Source organism: Pteropus alecto, unplaced genomic scaffold (genome assembly GCF_000325575.1).
Source record: "Pteropus alecto unplaced genomic scaffold, ASM32557v1 scaffold87, whole genome shotgun sequence".
Lineage (NCBI taxonomy): Eukaryota > Metazoa > Chordata > Mammalia > Chiroptera > Pteropodidae > Pteropus > Pteropus alecto.
In genome coordinates, this window is record NW_006443225.1 from 5945209 (window position 1) to 5952379 (window position 7171).

At 33.4% G+C, this 7171-nt stretch overlaps 1 pseudogene; it reads right to left on the reverse strand.

The window, feature by feature from the left end:
* Positions 1–318: 318 nt before the first annotated feature.
* On the reverse strand, positions 319–437 carry LOC112472630 (annotated as a pseudogene).
* Between the last annotated feature and the right edge of the window lie 6734 nt (positions 438–7171).

Here is a 7171-nt window from a genome sequence, read left to right on the forward strand (position 1 = left end):
TCCGAGATCAGAGTGGATCAGGCTTTTTCAGGGTGGCATGGCTGTAGAAAAAGACTGGAAGTCTTTTTCATACTTCATTTTTGTCTTTAAAACATTTCTCATTTGCAAAGCAGATCTTCAAAAGAAACAATACAGGTGTTAACTGTACATGTGTTTATATGTTCTTTTACCAGTTTATTACTGATAATATCAATTGAATTCTTGGCCCCCTAAAATTTGTGGTTAAAGATATAGGTATGTTAGGTTATAAACTATCATTCTGATGAGCTATAAATACAGTGATAAAGATTATCTAAGTTGTTGTTTTTTTTTTTTAAATGCCTACAGCACCTGGTCTCCCTAGGTGGTCTCCTATCCAAGTACTAACCAGGCCGGATCCCGCTTAGCTTCCGAGATCAGACGGGATCGGGCGTGTTCAGGGTGGCATGGCCATAAATCCAGGTGATTTTAAAATGTACTATATCTTATAGTAATACAGAACTCATTACTGTACAAAATATTCCAGAGAATAGAAAGAGAAGGAAGAAATAGAAGGAAAAGAATTTTGTAAATCACATCTAACAGTATATCAAAATATAAGATAATGCAACAAAGTAGTGTGTATTCCAGGAATTCAAGAATAGTTTAACCTCTGGTAATTTATTTGTGCTATTTGCCACATTACCAGATTAAAAGAAAAGAAAAAAACACACACAAAAAGAGTCATTCAATAAAACTTAATGTCCATTCAGGATGGGGGGAAAAAAAAAAACTCTTAGGAAACAAATGTTAGAAGGGAGCTTTAATAGCCCAATAAAGAGAATTCACGTTACATCTAGCATCGTGATTAAGGGTAAAATTTTAGAAACAGAAACATTAAAGTAAGGAATAGGACCAGGAAAACCTCTAGCATTCCTAATATTCAACATTGTACCAGAGGTATTAGTCATTGTAATAAGACCAGATAAAAAATCAAGAGGTAGAAAGATTAAAAAGGAAAGGCCAAACTACCATAATTTGCATATAGTATATATAGAATCAATAGGCAACTCTGAAAACTAGTTCAAGACTTCAGTAAGATTTCCAGACACAAGTCAATGTACAAAAATTAATAACGTTTCTATATGCCAACTATATTCAAATATTCAAATATAGCTGGCATATAGAAATGTTAGGAAGCCAGAAATTGCCTTTACGTAATGATTAAAATTCATGGAGTCACATCAATTGGGTTTCAATTCAACTACTTTGATTAGTATCCTCATGGCATTGGTCAAATTATTCAATCTCTCCAGACTTTGATTTTCTCATTTGAAAAATGGGAATAATAACTGGCACTTTTCTCAGAGGATTAATGAAAAGATTAAATGTAATATTACACATAAATTACCTTAAATGGTATCTGGCTCAATTTGTGTAGTAGTAGTAGCATTTGTAATACACATATAGGCAGGAAAAAAATGTAAAATGTTATTCATGGAAATAAAAGAATTGACAAAATAAAAAATAATGGCTATATCTGGCCATTATCTTGAAGATTTTGAATTTCCCCATTTTAGTCTATCAATTCAGTACATTTCCGATCAAAATGCCAATAAGACTTTATGAAACTTGAAATACTAAACCTAAAATTGGTAAGAAAGAAAAAAGTCACAAGAATAGCCAAAACAATTTTGACATACAACAAGAAGGGCACTAAGAATTAAAATATATTACAGAACTATAGTAATAATACAGAGTACTAGTTAAAGGAATAGACTGACTATAAAAATCAAAAACAGTTCCCTGAGTATGTGAGAACTTGGAATATGATAGTTTTAAATAAATGAAGATTATTTCTTCAATAAATGAGACAACTGGTTTTCCTAAGAAACATTACAAAGGTAGATTTTTATTTCACACCAGACACATTTAAAATCTCAAGAACTAAAGGTGAAAACATTTAAATAATCAAAAGGAAAATATCTATATCTATTATCATGGTAAAGGTTAAAAATATTTTGCATGAGTTGATCTATCTGCAGAAAAATGTTTAAAAAATAAAATTTATACAGATTTTTTTGAAACACACAAAAATCAATACTACTACCATTTTTTACATATTTGTATATAAATATATTTAAATGAACATTAAGAGTACATATCAAAGTCATAATTATGAATTCCAAAGAAAAGATAGAGAAGTAGCAGTTAAAGAGAAATTTAGCTCTATATTTAATATCATTTTTAATAATACCATCAGAAAAAGAATGAGAATTAAAACATATTTTTATATGTTCACAAAATTCAACAACAGAATCTCCAATAGTTAGAATCTGCCAGACAAATCTCATATGGGAAGGAGGAGAGAAAGACCATGCAACTCAGCACCGTTCCCTAGAAACCAACTTTTCTTTTAAAGTTTACTTCAACCATCACCCTTCTGGTCTCAGTGGGGGAGGGGGAAAGATGTATTTCTCTTTACAGTGGCTCAAACTAGCATACGATGTTTGTTTGTTTGTTTGTTTGTTTTGACTCCCCGCATCTAGACTAATGCTTTAAATATCAGAGAAAAATTTGTTCTGGAAAATAGCAAAGAGAAACTAAGCCCAGTACCTGAACTTAGAAGTGGCTTAGATCTCAGATGCCCTCACATCCACATCTGCCAAACTGCTGACTTGCTCTTTCTTCCCCCCATTGCCTCCTCCCCTTTACCTTCCCGGAACAATGGGAAAAGTGTGTCATTGCCACGAAACAACCCATCCACCTGCATTTAAACCTGATCCTCTCTCACTTTCCCAAGGACTTTCTTCTGCAAAAGGGTTAACCTTACTGTATGGTTTGCTGAATCGGGGACGGGAGGGCTGATATGTCTCCAACAGAAGGACAACGCATTAACTCCTCCAACAGTCCTTCAACATGCATCACACATACACAAGTAAATCTAGGGAACCAAATTTAGTTGATACTTCATTTTTACCAAAAAATGCAAGAAAATCATGTTGTCTTTTTTTAAAAAAAACTTACATATGAAATTATTTTTCAAATCATCTCCTACTGAATAATAAAGGTAGGCTCATTCTAGAAAGTACATTTATTACAAACTGATCTTTAAATAATGCTAACATAAACACATCCACTTGTAGGTATTAACTGCAGCTTCTTTACTTGTAGGCCAGATGCTACAAATAAAACAGTATGGACAGGCAGCATGCCCATTCTGTCCTAACAAGCACACAGCATCTTTTAATCAACAAGTCGCTGTACTTAAAAAAAAAAAAAAAAAAAAAAACTTCTTTCTTTTTCATTCTGAAATAGAAAACTGGTAACATTTCTTCCAGTTAATTATCATCTTTTTAATTTAATTGGAGGATTTCAAATGATTCGTGACAAAAATCTGACCTCAGTGAAAACAGAAGCTTGGGCAATTGTTAAAAAGTATGGGGTTTTTTTTGTTTTTTGGTTTTTGGTTTTTTCGAAAAGTTAATACTATTTTCATCCTCATAAAATTCCAATTCTGTCAAACAGGGAAGGTGACATAAGCCAAGAAATACATATCCTACCACTTCTACTTTTATGATTTTAGAAACCATTAAATTACTGGAAAAAAATTGAAATGCAGCCAAGTAGGAGAGAAAATGGAACTCTGTGTCTTTAAGCTAGGGAGAAAATAAAGCCCAATCATTCCAAATGTATTGCTTCAGTCATCTGGTTTCATTCTATTAATGACCTTTAACATCTGCAAAAATATTGTGAAAAGCTAATTTTGTTTGTACTGAGGTAGTGCAGAACAGTTTCTGGCTGTCACTCTAGGATGTGCTATAAAATAAAATTGTCTTTCTGGGAGTCTGACAAAAACCTACTGTACAGATCTAGTTTATTTACAACATTTAGGAATGAAAAGAAAACAGAATTTTACAATATGCCAACATGCAGAAAATGAATAGTACTTACACATTTGTGTATGTGTTAGCAATACCACATACAGATATTTCCCAAGATTAAAGATTTTTAATAATATTTTATGATATCCAACAAAAACTCTAACCAGCAAAACTATTTTTCAGCAAATGTTATGCTGCTAAAACATGAGAAAGCGTTATTCAATGTAGTATTTTGATTTACTGCAGGAGCTCTTTCGAAAGGTGAAATGGTCTCATTTCCTCATTTTGACAAGCCTTATGTTTCTATTAATTAAATAAGAATCTTTTGAAAAGAGGTAGCGTCATCAGGGTTAATGTATTGACTTTACATCCTTAGAGGCCAAGGTTAAAAATACACCAAATAGCCATCAAAAAGAATAAATGTAGTCATGCTGGCCCTGGCCTTGTATTCACTCATTCTCAACTGTACTATCCAATTTTGTGAATGATTTGTGGACCCTGCCGTAGGAGTGTCTGGGCCTGAAGAATGCAGGCATTTCATAGCTCAGAAGTTTGATGGGAACAATAGGCACAGCTCAGAGGCCATTGATTAGTGGATATCAGAGCTGGAAGAGGCCTTACAGACATCTAGCCAAGGTTCTCACCTGATAACTAAGTCATCCTGACAACGTACCTGCCATGAGGCCAAACACTGATGCTTGATAACTTCTAATGAAAGAGCATTCACTACCGTCTAAGGAAACATTTTATTTTGAGAAAGCTTGGCCAGAAAGTTTTCAAAATATCCAGCTGAGTCATTTCTTCTGAAAGGTCCCCTTTGGAGCCTAGGGGAATTCCCCTCTGCAGCATCATCCTTCATAGATTTGAAAACAGCTAAAATTTGTCTTGTACCATGAACACATGGTATGATTAAGATCCACTCATTATCAGGAGTTTTCAGTTATTTATACATAGACAGCAAAGATGAGGATGAACAAATAGATAGATGATGATAGACAGGTACATTTTTGCAAACATCCTGAAAAATGACCACTGAATCACAAAAGTTATTGCTTCCCTTGTCTGGGTATCCAGATTTTGGTAATAGTATTATTTGGCAGACACATCACAACATTTACCCCATACTGAACTCACCAGCTTAGCCAAAATTGCTAAGCCTTTCACAGTCATTCCTAAACTTATTTCCTAAATCTGCAATAAAGGTTTTAAAGACCTAACTCAGAACTTCATATCATGTGTTTGAAGTTTGATATTACTGAATATGTTATATCTTCAATAGAACTACAAGGGAAAATACCCATCTCATCCAGCACACCAGAGGATGGGTAAGAAAACCAAACCTTCCCATTTGTACTTACGGAAGAGTTTTACCCTCCCATTTTTAACCAGTTTTATTTTGGCCTCCTAACTGTAGTTATAATGGAGGGAATTTCAAACTTACACTAAATGGTGCCAAATAAATACTTTGTGGGGTAGAATCCACTATATGGGTGTGGAGAGACAGATATCTATAAGCAGTCTTCAAGTCAGTTGACAGGGTTTCAAGATGGATAAAGTTTTATTTTAACCTTTCCTTTATAATTGCCTATTTTCTCCCCACTTAGCTATCATATTCTCACTCTTTTGCGAGAGCATAATGACTAGACTTCAGAGTTATGTATTTTCTTTTCATCTCCAAATACATACAGTTTTATAATGGGCCATCTGTCATTTTGTGATTCCATGTAGACAACAATGCCCTAAAGTTTTGTTGTCATAGAAACCACACCAGAATCTCTGAAGCAAACTCTGTAGTCACCCTACTCTCACGGTCTATCCAACATGGGCCGGAGGTGGAGGCTACAGTTTCAGAAAATTCAAGTTCCTAATAGTTGCTGTCTATTCACAATTAATGCTTAAGCTACTACACCTCAAATTTCAATGAATTAGATTATAATTCTATTATTTTTAAAAAAGAAGAGCAAAATGTCTTTTATAAACTATAATTTATTTTGTTTTAGGTTAGTTTTGTTACAGGGCTTAAGTCTCAGTTTGAACTCTAGAGAGATACTCCAATGTAGCAATCAAAACTTCGTTTTCAATTTGCTGCAGACCAATTCTAGAAGGAACAAGAAAAAATTCAGCTCATTGTTCATGTTCTTATCTCTTAGCTCATAGTATTCCAGAGCATCATGCCACATTATAGCAGAATAAAGGATCCAAGAGTAAATTCTATGAGAAGGGGAGGGTGAGGAAAGCATAGTTTTTTTGTTTTGTTTTGTTTTGTTTATCTCGATTGACTTTATTTGTTTCTTCAGAGACTATCTTTTACTTATCTTTAACATCTTTCCTTTTCCATAGGCATGAGAATGATTCATTTTCTTTCCTTTTTATTTGCAATTTTTAACAGCTTTCACAGAAGGTATATAAGCATGGCGTGAGTGGTACTGTTTCACAAAAAAATGAAACAAAGTCAGTTGGTACCTACTGCTTTTAATATAATTTTTGTTCTTCCTTATTTTGACCCCTTCATCGTAGTTACAATGGTGGAAATTTCAAACTTGTACTAAATGGTGCCAGATAAATATTCGATGGGATAGAATCCTCTATATGGGTGGGGAGAGAGATTTCTTTGTCTCTGTCTTTGCTCTTTGCTCTTCCTTATACTGTCTCATTTCTTTCAAGCACTTCATAGTTTTGTCACGTTTTTTTTTTAAATTAAGAAATTGAGATTTAATTAATTTAGTTTCTTATTGAGGAAACAATAGAAGTTGCCTGAGTAAGAGGAAGGAAGGAAACAAGTTGTGAGATATAGTCAGAGGCCATTGCAAAAATCTGGGCAAGGAGCAGAAGTAGGGGCCCTGGGGACGCAGAGAGGATATCGTTTGGAGAAAACATCTTAGGGTATTCATTCATTCATTCAACAATATGGTGGACACTGTCCAGTTTAATATAAAAGAAGCAATGCAAAAAGTAGTAAAATATGATCCCTATAATTGAGGGTGTGGAAAATGGGCATTCTCACATATGGTTGGCAAGAATAAAACAGATACAACTATTTGATAGGGTAATTTAGCAGTATACATGTTTAAGGTATAATGTTATTTCATTTTTATTGTACTATAATGCATGCTCATTATTTGCAATATTAAAAAAGAAAGAAAATATATATTTTTAAATACTCATGGCCTCATCACCTGAAGATAATCATCCCTAGCTTTTCTCGTGCTATTTTTACATGGATGTGTTTTATATATACAAATCACACATATATTTCATATATATAATAGTCATGTCTATATAATTATTTATAAGTTTACATGTTAATATATAATTATATATTTTCATAT